This window comes from Panthera onca, chromosome B3 (genome assembly GCF_046562875.1).
Source record: "Panthera onca isolate mPanOnc1 chromosome B3, mPanOnc1 haplotype 2, whole genome shotgun sequence".
NCBI lineage: Eukaryota > Metazoa > Chordata > Mammalia > Carnivora > Felidae > Panthera > Panthera onca.
In genome coordinates, this window is record NC_138344.1 from 135672896 (window position 1) to 135688156 (window position 15261).

The 15261-nt window shown below is 33.8% G+C and overlaps 1 protein-coding gene across 10 annotated transcripts in view; it reads left to right on the top strand.

Annotated features, from left to right (window-relative positions):
* Positions 1–15261, top strand: part of UNC79 (unc-79 subunit of NALCN channel complex) — a 262094-nt gene that overhangs the window by 72972 nt on the left and 173861 nt on the right. The gene's annotated exons all lie outside the window — the stretch shown is intronic.

The following is a 15261-nucleotide window of genomic DNA, read 5'->3' on the forward strand; positions in this document are numbered from 1 at the left end:
GCCTGCTCTGTCCCCCCACCTAGTTGTCTACATATTTTCATGAAAATAGGAGAAGTGGATATTTTGGCAAAGATAGCTTTTATTCAAGTTATTGTGAGATTGTACACTGATCCTCTGAGAATCTCCTTCTTTCTTGGTATTACTTGTCTTTCCCATGATGATTTGAGGTGATTCAAAGGGGATTTAACTTAATTCAGGTGTCTGATTTATGTTCCTGATGAAAGCCAAGTGTTAAGAGATGTTAACACCTGTTTTTTGGGCTTTGATGGTCTCTGGTGGGCTTATTCTGAATTCAGAAAAAATAATATTGGCTTTAGTGGTAGTAATAATATTAATTAAAACAATGAAGGTAAATAGTACCTTTTTAAAAAATGGAAATTGGTATCATTGGTATTTTAAATCATGGATAGTAGAGAATATTTGAATATTGTTAAGTGGATAATTTGAATATAAAAAAAGGAAAAAATTTGGAAGCACTAATAAAATACATGAAATGGCTGGAATATTCAACTTCTCAATATATCCCTGCAATAAGCATGACGTGATGTATGAATGGGGAACCAGTATCAAATGAAATTTATTTGATAAATATTTGAAGAGTAACTATTATGTGCCAGGCACTGTTTGCTGATGCCGTAAGAACCGATTCAGAACCAGACCCCATGGAGCTTAATGCAGTCTGGATATGGAAACTGATTCACTTCTTCAACAAATGTTTATAGGGTGTCGACAGGTATTATTCTAGGCACCGAGTGGTAAAGTGATGAAAACAGACTAAAATCACTGTGTGTGGACATTTCAGTTTTCCGGGGAAGACCAGGAAACTGCTTTACAGTGTAATAGGGGCAAAGGCAGAACAAATACAAAGAGCTATGGGAATATGCAGCAGGGGCCTCTGACCTCACCCTGAGGGTGGGCAAGTTTGGGGAGGGTTAAATTGTCATGTGTCATGTGTCACTCGCATGTAAGCTGACACCTGAAAGATATGCACACTCTAGATGTCAAAGGGAGAAGGGATCATGAGTGGATAAAATGCAAATTTGAGGCAGGAGGAACACATGGGTTCAGACTTAGAGGCCAGAGATAGCATGATCCTATTTAGGAACCAGAAAGGGTTATGTGCAGCCAGACAATGGAGTGACAGGAGGAGAGCAGCTAGAGATAAGCAGAAAGGCTGGCAGGGCCTGTGAAGGAGTTGGGATTTTATCCTAACAGCAAAAGGAAACCACTGACAGGTTTTAAACGGAGAAGCCGCATGATGAGATTCGCCTGTTCAGAGCATCCCAGAAGCCTGGCAGGCTGACAGCAGCTTCCGTTTACCCCTGTGACCCTACCTGCTAGGAAGAGCCAGTCAACCATGTCTCCCCAGAATAGCTCAGTCTGTGTCTACTGAGATCAGAGCTACTCTTTCATCTTTTCTTGGCCGATCTGAACAAGATGCCTGTGTCTACCGGCATCCATTCTTCAGTCCATTGCTGTGACTGTACTTCCGTCCACCTTCATTCTTTCAAGTGTGTCATTGTGTGCCTGCTACCTGCCAGGCACTGTCCAAGGCCCTGGGGTAGTGACTCTCTTGGAACCCCCATCCTAGCTGACCATGGCATTCTATGCAGGAAACAAGAGATCATGGGAAAAAAATGAATCATTCTGCTCCATGTATTACTATTGATCTAGCAATGGCTGTTTGTCAGACATTGTTCTAGCTGCTTCTGTCTCACTTAATACTTTCACCTTATCCTGACTGAACACAGTTATGGACCAGCATTATATTGGGTTTTACAGACATTTTCTCAATTAATCCTCACAAAAATCTTGGGATGTAGGTTTTCTTATTTAAACATTATAGGTGACAAATGGGACACAGAGTTTGAGTAACATCCCTAAATTCACACAGAGAATCCCTAAATTCACACAGCTTGAATCTGGACTTACATTATGTTCATTGAAAACCCACATTTTTCTGTTCTAACAGTGTGACATCGCTTCTTTGAATTCAGTTCTTTAATTAAACTTTAGCAGGAGCATTAGAAATTTTCTATAACAGGGGCGCCTGGGTGGTTCAGTCGGTTGAGTGTCCTACTTCAGCTCAGGTCATGATCTCGTGGTTTGTGAGTTCGAGCCCCGCATGTGTGCTGACAGCTCAGAGCCTGGAGCCTGCTTCTGATTCTGTGTCTCCCTCTCCCCCTGCTCATGCTCTGTCTCTCTCTGTCTCTCAATAATAAATAAACATTAAAAAAACTTTTTTAAATAAAAAAAAGAAATTTTCTACAACATCTGTCACAATGAAAGATGCACTGAAGGGTATCATCAGTATTTAGTTGTTACTCTGACTCTATATATACATTATTCTTAATAATAAAAGTTATATGGATACAGAATTTCATGGGCTTGGAAACTCAAATATGAAATACTTTCTTAGGGACCAGAAGCTTTTGTATGCTTTCTGAGTGATTTATTTCTTTTTTAAAAAGTAATATTAATTTTTTAAAAGGAAACATTGCTCTTAGAAAAATTATAGAACTATATAAGAAAGAAAAAAGAATACTACTACCCAGAGATGACCAGTGTTAACATTTTGGTGTATTTCTCTCTAGTTTTTTGATATGTATTTTAAAATGAAATAGAGCTCATATTGTATATAATTATACAAGGTTTCCCTCCCAAGCTTTCATTACGACATTTTTAAGATCAGAAAAGTTCAAAGACTAACACTATGAACATATCTATAGCCACCTAGATTTAATAATTGTTAGTAATTAGCCATTATTTTAACTTTATATATGTGTATATAAATTATTTGTTGTTTTTTAAGCATAGTGACATAGGAATAATTACATCTGATGTAAAAATCAAATAGTGAGGATTTGGCAAGATGCAATGTTTGCCTCTTTTGGGCTTATTACTATTTATCAACAACAAAAACTCCTTCAATTAGTTTGTTCATCGAATATGAGTCTTAAAGATGCAAGAATTACAAGAAGTTTCTTGGCAATGGAAATAGCCATTCTGTTGTCCTATAACACTCTGCTTCTGTGGGGGAGAAAGAAATTATTGAGTCTTTTGTTTTTGTATGTGTGTGACGGTGTCTCAACTGGTAAATAATTTAGGTCAGCACTGGTTGTTGTGTGGTTTCCATCTGAACTATGGAACAAAAGATGTAGCACAAGATCTACATTTCCAAGACAGTTTGTTGCAGAAGTGATAAAAATGAACTGAGAATAAGTACTACAAGGTTAGACTTTGGGCTAGGCTACCAGATATCTAACCTTACCTTAGTACAGTTGGATTCTTGAGTTGTATACGAGTAGAAGAAAGTCTACCAGTACTTTTATGTCATAATTTCTCCATTATTGACTTCTTATTTATCTTTTTGTTATTTTATCTCCACAAATTTAAAAAAGTATTTTAAACCTTTTATATTTGTACTTTATACTCATATGGAAAAACACAGATTTTAGGTGTATGGGGAACATCTTCCACCATGTTTACCACCATGATTACCTCCTCCTTCTACCCCAAAGGTAACCACTAAGTTGACCTCCAACATCCAAGATTAGTTTTGCCTATTCCTGAATTGTATATAAATGGAATCATGCATTATTTGTGTGTGTGTGTGTCTGTGTGTATGTGCATGTGATTTGTCTATGGGTTGAGCATAACTGTGTTTTGTTCGTTTTTATTGCTACATATATTCTACAAAATTAATGTACTACAGTGTATGTATTGATTTTACTATTAATGGATATTTGGGTTGTTCCAACTTTTTGGCTATTACAAGTAACACTGCTCTGAACATTCTTCTATGTATCTTTTGGTGTGTGCATGCACACATTTCTGTTAGATATAGGCCCATGGTGGGATTGCTGGATCAAAGGGTGTGCACATATGTAATTTTTACATCTCCCCCCCCCCCCCCAGCATATATCTAATTTTAATGGATGATGGCAAACAGTTTTCCAAAAAGGGTTGTACTAAACTATATTCCTATTACCAGTATATGAGAGTTATTTTTGTCTATATTCCACATTTGGGGCAATACTTGATTTGTTTTCAAAATTTTACCTTTTACATTTAGATGTATCTGAAATTAATTTTTCTGTATGGTGTGAGGTAATGGTCAATTTTTTCCTCTATGGATAGTCAGTGGACTCAACATCATTTATTGAAAAGATTGACCTCTTCTTACTGCTTGGTACATTTTTATCATAAATCAAGTGTTTATTTAAGGATGGTTCTCTGGGGTCTTTATTTAGTTTAATTAGTATATTTTTCTTTTCCCCAAAGCCACACTGAATTAATGTAGTTTAATAATAAAACTTTATATCTTTCAGTGCAAGTCTTTCTACCTTGTTATTATTTTTCTCTTCCTTGTCTCCCCCTGATTTCTCTTCTTCCTGTTCTTTCTCCTTCCCCTTATTTTCTTCTTCCTACTTCAAAGTTATTCCTAGCTATTTGCTAAGTTAAAGAGTTAAGTTAAACACACACAAACACACCTGAACTACTAGGATTTTGACAGACATTTCCTGGAATCTATAGATCAATATGGGGAACTGACTTCTTTATAGTATTAAATCTTCCAATCCATGTGCATAGCATATCTCATTTATTTAGACTTTCTTTAGTTTCCTTCAATGCTGTTTTATAGTTTTCTGTGTAGGTGGTTTACCTATATCTCATGTAGTGTGTTCCTAGGTATTTATTTTTTTGATGTTATTGTCAGTGATACATCTTTGAAAAATTAAACTTTCTAACTCTTTGTTGCTAGTATGTAGACATGCAGGTAATTCTTGTATATTGATTTTGTATCCAGAAACCTTGCAAAATCACTTTTTAATTCTAATAATTTATTTGCAGTTAAAAAAATTCTGTGTGTGCAATTATATTACTGCTAAATAATAGCAATTTAATGTCTCCTTTTCGATCCTTAAGTCTTTTATGTCTGTTGACTTATTGCACTGGCTGAAACCTCCTTTGCTATGCTGAGTTTTAAGTTCATGGTTTCTTCTTTGACCCATGGGTCATATAGAAGGATGATGATTGATTTCTAAACATATGGGGATTTTCCTTGTGAAATTTTGTATTGATTTATAGTTTGATTCCTCTGTGGCCAGACAACATACTTTGTATTATTTCATTTCTTTAACACTTCTTACACTTTCTTTAGGGTTGAGCCTATGGTTATTTTGTAATGTTCTGTATACTTAAAAAACATCTCTTGTATTTGGTAGTTGTTTGCTACTGTGTTCTATATATGTCAAATAAATAAAATTTGTTAATTGTGTAGTTTAAAACTTCTATATCCTTATTGCATCTTTTCTTCTATTGGTTACCAAGGGTAGAATTTTAAAATCTCCTACTATGACTGTGGATTTGTGTATTCCTCCTTGTAGTTCTGCCGATATGTGCATTATTAGGTGCTTACAAATTTAGAATGCAATATTTATTTTTTCCAACGTGTATTTATTCTTGAGAAACAGAGAGAGACAGAATGTGAGTGGGGAGGGGCAGAGAGAGAGGGAGACACAGAATCCAAAGCAGGCTCCAGGCTCTGAGCTGTCACCACAGAGCCTGACATGGGCTTGAACTCACAGACTGTAAGATCATGACCTGAGCTGAAATCAGATGCTTAATTGACTGAACCACTGAGACTCCCCAAGAATGCAATATTTTCAAGTGAATTGAAACTTATATCATTATGAAATGTATGTCTTATCTCTAGCAATGCTTATTTGTGTTAAAATCTACTTTGTCTTAGACTAATATAACTATACCAGCTTTCATGAATATAGCTGTACCAGCTTTCATGAGTGTTTGCATACTGTAACTTTCCACCCTTTTATTTTCAACCATTTTACATTCTTATATTTCATGTGTGTCTTCTGAGCAGCATAGAGTTCTATATTTTAAAGTCAATTTTCATGATTTTTGCCTTTGTTTGGAGCACCTAGTCCATATATATACAATATAATTACTGGCATATTTCATTTTAAATTCACGATTTTTCTGTTTGCTTTCTATTTCTCCTGCCTTTTCTGGGTTCCCTTTTTTTCTCTCCCTTTTGCCTCTTTTGCACTGATTGAGTATATTTAAGTATTCTGTCTTTGTCTTATTGAATTATTCAATCTTCTGTAGTCTTTTAATTATTACCCTAGAGATTATACCATGCATTCTTGACATATCAGTGTCTAGTATAAAATAGCACTTTTACCGTTTCCTGTGAAATGACAGATGATTTTAACTTTTTTTTTTAGCCCTTCCAAACTTCCATGCTATATTCTCTATTTTTTATAATTTTACAACATGTAATTATTATTGGTCCTTGCAGCCAATATTCACTTGATTTTCTTTTTTCTGGCCCCGCCCCCTGCCCCTTTTTATATTTCTAAGCTCCCATCTGGGATTTACTTATTTTTCCTTAATAATACGTTTTTATATTTCCTTTAGTGCCCTTCTACTGGGGATAAATTTTCTCAGTGTTTGTTTGAAAACATCTTTATTTTGCCTTTATTTTTTAAAGCTATTTTCTTAGTATATAGAATTCTATAACAGTGATTTTCTTTTCACACTTTGAAGATATTTCATGATCTTCTCATGTTCATTGTTTCTATTGAGAAGTCAGCTGTCATTGTTGCTCTTTTGAAGGTAAATTGCCTTTTGTATTTTGAATTTTTTTCTATTTTGTTGAAATTTAAAAAATACCTTTTCCCAGTTTTATTGAGAAATAATTGACATACATCACTGTAAGAGTTCAAGGCATACAGCATGATGGTTTCATTTACATATATTGCTATTGTTACAGTAGCTTCAGCTAACCTCCATCATCTCATATAGATATAATATAAAGAAAAGAAAAGAAAAGAGAAAAAAAAGAAAAATATTTTCCTTGTATTGGGAACTCTTAGGATTCACTCTCTTAACAACTTTCCTACATATCATCTGGCAGTGTTAACTGTATTTATCATGTTTTACATCACATCCCTACTACTTATGTGTCTTATAACTGAAAATTTGTACTTTTTGACCACCTTCCTCTAATTCCTCCTCCCCACCCCACCTCTGGTAACTGATCTCTTTTTCTGATCTCTTTTTCTCTTTTTCTATGATCCCACATATAAGTGAGATCATACAGTATTTGTCTTTCTCCGTCTGACCTATTTCACTTAACATAATGCCTTCAAAGTCCATCCATGTTATTGCAAATGATAGGATTTCCTCATTTTTAATGGGCTAAATAATATTCCTTTGTGTGTGTATATCACAACTTTACTCATTCATCTATTGGTGTGCACTTAAGTTATTTCCATGTCTTGGCTATTGTAAATAATGCTGCTCTTTTACATTCATGCAGATATCTTTCTGAGTTAGTGTTGTTATTTCCTTGGGATATATTCCCAGAGGTAGACTTGCTGGATCATATGATAGATTTATTTTTAATTTTGGGGGGATACTCCATATTGTTTTCCTTAGTGGTTGTACCAATTTATAATTTGACCAACGGTGCAAGGAATCCTTTTTCTCTACATCCATGTTAACATTTATTATCTCTTGTCTGTTTGATCATGGCCATTCTAACAGGCATGAGATGATACCTCACTGTGGAATTTGCATTTCCCCAGTGACTAGTGATGTTGAGCATCCTTTCATGTGCCTGTTGGCCTTTTGTATATCTGCTTTTAAAAAATGTCTATTCAGCTATTCAAGTCCTTTGTACATTTTTTAAATTGGGTTATTGTATAGATTCTTTATGTATTTTAGATTCTAATCCCTTATCAGATATATGTGTTGCAAATATTTTTTTCCATTCTGGAGGTTGTCTTTTCACTTTGTTGTTTCTTTTGCTGTACAGAAGCTTTTTAGTTTGAGGTAGTTTGATTTTGTTGCTTATGCTTTAGGTGTCATATCCAAAAAATCATTACCAAGACCCATGTTAAGGAGCTTTATTCCTATGTTTCCTTCTAGGAGTTTCGTGGTTTCAGGTCTTACATTTAACTCCTTAATCCATTTTGAGTTAATATTTGTGAGTAGTATAAGATTGTGGTTCAGTTTCATTCTTTTATATATGAATGTCAAATTATACCAGCACCATTTTATTGAAGAAATTGTCTTTGTCCATTGAAGTATTCTTGACTCCCTTGTCAAATATTAGTTGGCTGTATACGTTTCAGTTTATCTCCTGGCTTTTGATTCAGTTTCATTGGTTTATTTGTCTGTGTCTATGCAATACCATAGTGTTTTGATTACTGTAGCTTTCTAATATAGTTTGAAATCAGGGAGTGTGTTGCCTCCTATTTTGTTCTCCTTTCTTAGGCTTTCTTTGTCTATTTGGGGTCTTCTGTGGTTCCATATATATTTTGGGAGTGTTTTTTCTACTTCTGTAGAAAATGCCATTGGAATCTTGATAGGGGTTGCATTGAATCTATAGATGGCTTTTGGTAGTAGTGATAGTTTAATAATTATTCCTCCAATCCATGGACATGCAATACCTTTCTATTTGTGTCTTTGGTTTCTTTAATTATTGTTTTATAGTTTTCTGTTTAGAGATATTTCACCTCTCTGGTTAAATTTATTCCTAATAATGTTATTGTTTTTGATGCTATTGTAAATGGGATCAGTTTTTTAAATTTCTTTTTCAGAAAGTTCATTGTTAATGTATAGAAATGTTACTTATTTTTATATGTTAATTTTTGTATCCTGCAACTTTATTGAATTCATTGGTTAGATATAGCAGATTTTTGGTTGAGTCTTTAGGATTTTCTATATAAAAATCATGTCACCTGCAAATAGGGATAATTTTACTTCTTCCTTTCCAACTCTGATACCTTTTATTTCCTTTTCTTGCCTGATTGTTCTAGCTAGGATTTCCAGTACTATGTTGAATAGGAGTGGTGAGAATGGGCACCCTGTCTTGGTTCTGATCTTAGGGGAAAGGTTTTCAACCTCTGATTGCTGAGTATGTTGTTAACTGTTGGGCTTGTCACATATGGCCTTTAGTATATTGAGATGTTTCTGGCATGTAGTTTAAGACTTTTTATCATGAATAGATGTTAAATTTTGTCGAGGGCTTTTTATGTGTCTATTGAAATGATCATATGATTCTTTTCTTTCATTCTATTAAGTGATGTATCACATTAATTGATTTGCATATGTTGAGTGATCCTTGTATCCCAGGGATAAATCCTACTTGATCATGGTAAATGATACTTTTATTAGCTACTGAATTTGGTTTGCTAGTATTTGCTAGTATTGCTGACGATTTTTGCTTCTATATTATTCAGGGATATTGGCCTATAGTTTTCTTTTCTAATAGTGTCTTTTCTGGTTTTGGTATCAGGATAATACTGGCCTCATAAAATGAGTTTGGGAATGTTCTGTCCTCTTTGATTTTTTTTGGAAGTGTTTGAGAAAGATTGGTGTTTTCTTCTTTAAATGTTTGGGAAAAGTCATCAGTGAAGCCATTTGTTTCTGGGCTTTTGTTCATTGGGCGATTTTTGATTACTAATTCAATCTACTTACTAATAGTCTATTCAGATTTTTTATTTCTTTTTGATCCAGTCTTGGTAAGTTGTATGTTTCTAAAAATTTTTCCATTTCTTCTAGGTTGTCCAGTTTGTTGACATACAGTTGTTCACAGTAGCCTCTCACGATCCTTTGTATTTCTGGGGTATCAGTTATAATGTCTCTGTTTTCATTTAAAATTTTGTTGATTGGGGTCTTCTCTCTTTTTTCCTTGGTTAGTCTAGTTAAGGATTTGCCAGTTTTGTTTATCTTTTCAAAGAACCAACTCTTAGTTTGTTTAATCTTTTCTATTGTTTTTCTGTTCTTTATTTCACTTATTTTTGCTCTACTCTTAATTATTTCCTTTCTTCTGCTGACTTGGGGCTCAGTTTTTTTTCTTTTTCTAGTGGGGTTAGGTTTTTTATTTGTGATTTTTCTTGCTTCTTAATGTAGGCATTTATTACTGTGAACTTCCCTTTTAAAACTGCTTTTACCACATCTCATAGGTATGTTTCCATTTGTGTCTCAGGAAACTTTTATTTCCCCTTTAATTTCTTCTGTGACCCATTGGTTGTTCAAGAGAGTGTTGTTTAATTTCCATGTGTTTATGATTTTTCCATTTTTCTTCTTGTTACTGATTTCTAGTTTCATGTTGTTGTGGTCAGAGAAGGTATGTGGTATGATTTTAATCTTCTTGAATTTGCCAAGACTTGTTTTGTGGCCTGTTTCTCTATATATGTGGCTTGCATATATGGTCTAGCTTGGAAAATGTTCCATGTGTGCTTGGGAAGAAAGTGTATTATACTGTTGTTGGATAGAATGTTCTGTACATGTCTGTCATGTTCATTTGGTCTATAGTGCTCAAATATGCCGTTCTTTATTGATTCTGTCTGGATGATCTATCCATTGCTGAGAGTAGGTTTTCTTTATTTTTTTTATTTTTTATTTTTTCAGTAGCTTTACTATGATACATCTAGTTGCGATATTATTTATGTTTGTCTTTTTGGGAGGTTCATAGGACTTCTTGGCTTGATATCTCTTATCAGTTTTGGGAAATTGTCAGGCATTATCTCTCTTTTGTTGGTGTGTGTAATACTTTATTTAAAGGCATATTCCATATATAGCAAGGTGCACAAGTATCAAGTGCATGGCTGGATCAATTTTGACAAATGTATAATGCTCATTTAATCATTACCCACATAAACATAATAGAATGTTTCCATCACCCCAGAAAGTAATGGCATGACTCTTAACAGTTAATGCCCTTTCTTCCACTCTGATGTAGTCACTACTCCTGTTTATGTATAATTCCTATATTCATATAATTCAGGGATTTATATAAGTAGAGATCAAAGTATGTATTCTTTTATTTCTGACTTCTTCGCTCAACATGTTACTGAGATTAATTTGTATTGTTGAGGATATTAGTAGTTCTTTTTATTGTTAAAAGTAAGTATTCCACTGCATGAACATACCACAATTTTGTTTTGTTTTGTTTTGTTTTCAACTCTGATATTGATGTACATTTGGTTTGTTTTAAGTTTATGGCCAACATACATGAAGCTGTTATGAACGTTTTATACAAATCTTGTGTGGGCATATGCATTCATTTTTTTGGGGTATATAGTTCTAAAAGTGGAATTGCTGGGTCATAGGGTTTATAAGAAAATTCTAAACAGCTCTGTAAAGTGTTTATGCCATTTTATATTTCACTCAACAATGTATGAGAGTTTCAGATACTATACACCCTTGCTAACACTTTGCAGTGTTTTAAATTTTAGCTATTCTGGGGGGGTGTGTATCTCATTGTGGTTTTAATTTGCATTTCCTGGGTGACTGATGTGGAGTATTTTTTCATATGCTTATTGGTCATTTAGATATTTTATGAAGTACCTGCTAAAATCTTTTGCATAGGCATTAATTGGATTGTTTGCCTTTTTTAAAAAAAATCTTTATTTATTTTTGAGAGAGAGACAGCGTGTGAGCAGGGGAGGAGCAGAGAGACAGAGGGAGACACAGAATGCGAAGCATGCTCCAGGCTCCAAGCTGTCAGCACAGAGCCTGACGCGGGGCTCGAACTCACGAACTGTGAGATCATGACCTGAGCTGAAGTCTGACGCTCAACCGACTGAGCCACCCAGGCGCCCTTGTTTGCCTTTTTTATTATTGTTATACAGTTGTTTTTTTATGTCGTTTGGTAGGAGTCATATGTTAGATTTATATATTACAAATATTTTCTTTCAATCTAGGATTGCTGTTTTACTCTCCTAACAGTGTCTTTTGATGAGCATGAGTTTTTAATTTTGATAAACTAAAATTTATCATTTTTTCATTTATGGTTAGTGACTTTTTGTTCTAAGAAATATGTACCTTCTCCAAGGTCATGAAGATATTCTCCCTTGTTTTCTTTTGGAAGCTTTTAGTTCAGCTTGCACATTTAGGTGTATGCTTCATTTAAGTTTAATTTTTTTTTTTTTAACATTTATTTACTGTTGAGAGAGCACGAGCAGGGGAGGGGCAGAGAGAGAGGGAGACACAGACTCTGAAGCAGGCTCCAGGCTCTGAGGTATCAGCACAGAGCCTGATGCGGGACTGGAACCCACAAACCGCTAGATCATGTCCTGAGCGGAAGTCGGACACTTAACCGACTGAGCCACCCAGGCTCCCCCATTTAAGTTTAATTTTTGTGTGTGGTGGGTATGATTCATTTATTTCCTTATGGTTTGTTCTAGCACCCGTTCTTAAAAAGTTTATCCTTTTTCTTATATTGGCTTATATTGGCCTCTTGGTCATATATATGTGAGTATATTTCTGGAGTCTATTTTGTTTCATTGATCTGAATACCAGTACAAACTATGTTAAATAATTTGGCTTTATAGTCTTGAAGTCAGATACTGCAAGTCTGTTTTTCTTCTTTGATCATCTTCCCTATTTTATGTCTAATGCATTTCCATATAAATTTTAGTATTGGCTTTCCTTTCTGCAAAAATGATTCTGCTGAGATTTTGATCTGTATTGTGTTAAATCTGTAATTCTATTAGGAAAAAACTGACATTGCAAAAATATGTTTTCTAATCCATGAACATGATATATTTCTTCATTATTTAAGTTTTCATTATTTAAGTCTCTCAACAGTGTTCTGTAGTTTTCAGTATAGAATTTTTGTATTTCTTTTGTTAAATTAGTTGCTAGATATTTGATTTTTTTTGTTGCTGTTGTAAATGGCATTATTTAAAATATTAATTTCCATTTGTTTATTAACAGTATGCAGAAATTCAGTCGATTTTTGCATATTCATCTTTATCCCATGACTTTGCTAAATTCAGTTATTAGTTCTAGTAGTTTGTTGGTTAGTCGGATTTTCTATATAAATGTGGTCATCTGTAAAGACAAATTTGCTACTTTCTAATTTTGTTAACATTTATTGTTTGTTTGTTTCATTGCCTAGCACTTTTAGAACAATGTTGAATAGAGGTGGTAAGAATGGCCAGGATTGCTTTGCTCCTAACTTTAGGGAATATTTCACCATTAAGTGTGGGTTTAGCTCTTGGGTTTTGCAGATATCCTTTATGGTCAGTTTGGAGACATTTTGTTTTATTTCCAGTTGATCGAGAGCTTTATCCAGGAAAGGTGTTATTTTTTTTTTTTTTTTTACAAATACTTAGATGAACTAAAACAAGAACAACAGAGAAGAAAACAGTAATAGTTATGTATTTCATTGCTTTCTGCCCTTGTCTTTACTATTTTCTTCCTTTTCTTTTTTTGAATTTAATTTTCTCTTCTTTCTTTTCCCTAGCTTCTTGAAGTGAAAGCTTAAATTGTTGGCTTTCAACATTAATTTTTTTCTAATTTTCCATTTAAGGTTATCAGTTTCCCTCTAAGCTCTACATTAGCTGTATCCCACAAATTTTGGTTTGTTGTGTTTTTACAATCATTGATTTAAAAATATTTAAAAATTTCTAGTGCTAGATCTTTCTTTGCCTGTGTTATTTAGAAGAATCTTTTCAGATATTTGGGTTCTAATAATTTTTTGTTTTGATTTCCACTGTAATTGCACTGTAATCTGAATTTTTTTTAAGACTTCAAAGATGTCATTCCATTGTTTCTGATAATGAAACAAATTATCAGACAGAAATTAGACATCATTCTTATGATTGTATCCCTAAATGTAATGTATTTTTTCTCTGCCTCTTTTAAAGATTTTTTCTTGATTTTCAGTGCTTCGTAATGATACTAAATTTCATATAGTTTCATTATGATCTGCTTAAGAGTAAAGGTCTTTTTATTTATTCTATTTGAGATTCGTTGAGCTTCTTGAATCTGTGGTTTCATGTTCTTCTTCAGTGTTGGAAAAATGTTGGTTGTTATCCTCTACAGGTATTTATTGTGCCCTTTCTTTGTCACCTCTCATCTTAGGATTTAAAAAAATATTTTCTATTGTTTCAGAGGTCTCAGGTATTCCATCCCCCACTGCCCCGCTTTGGGGAGGGGGGAAAGTTTGTCTGTGCTTTAGTTGGGTTTATATTAATCTGTCCTCAAGTTTACTAATGCTTTCTTCTTCTGTGGCCAATATTTCTTAAAAGTTATATATATATTCATCTTTCTGTGCTACACTCTGAATCTTGCTTCTGACTTGTCTTCCTGTTCACTAATCCTTTAGCCTCCCAATTGTATTTTTAGTTTTGCTCACTGTATTTTTAAGTTCTAGAATTTCCATTTGGTGCTTTAAAAAAGAAATTCCAATTCCTTGTTGATATTTTTAAACTTGTCTTTTACTTTATAGAACATATTAAGCATAGTTATTTGAAAGTTAGTTGGTTTCTGATAACTCAATTTTTGAATCTCTGAAAATTCTGATTTTATTGTTGTTTCTTTTGTTTACTTGTCTTGTGTGTGTGTATAAATTTATTCATTCATTATTTATACATATATATATTTATATTTGTATATATTATAAATTGTGTGCAAGCCGATAGAAAAACTGTAGAGCTAATTTGAGGTTTAGAAGATTATATTTCTTCAAACAGGATTTGCTTTTGCTTCTGGAAATTTTGAGGCTATGGACATTAGCAATCCAGGTCACTTTAGTGCAGCTTAAAAAAAGAAGACCTATAATCCATTCTTGAGATGATTTGAGGCTGGTTCTCAGTCCCTTTGAGGGTTGGTCTAATTCTGGTTCCCCTGTACTCTATGGTGTGGCCTTTTGAGACCTCTGCCCACGTCCTAGGGGGATTTTTTGGTCTCCCATTTTCAATTTTTGTTCCCCTACTTCAAATAGTTTGTTGAAATCTGTTCATCTTGTGGGATTGGCATATAGAGAAATAGGTAAAGAAGGAGGTGTGGCATCAAATGCCAGGTCCACCTTTTGATGATGCCTTCTTTTTTTGGATCATGGCCCCTTAACACCCCCTAAAGTTCTCTGTTTTTGTTGTTGTTGGTTTTGCTTTTAATCTTGTCCAGTTTTGTAATTGTTCTCAGTAGGAGAATCAGCTTAAACTAATTTGTCTGTCATTTTTGGGGAAATGGAACCTAAACTTTTTTCTTGTAATATTTTCAAGAGTGGAATGTAGGTCATATGTATTTTTTGAGTTCAGGCATATTTAAGAATGTCTTTCTATTTCTTCACACATGAAAGAAGACTGCTTCACTGTGAAAAATATGTAAATATTGCTTCATTATTTTCTGGCATTTAGAATTATAGAAGACAAATCTTAGACAAGTGTGATTTGTCTGTTATAGAAATCCTTTTGGTCGTTCTTAATTCTT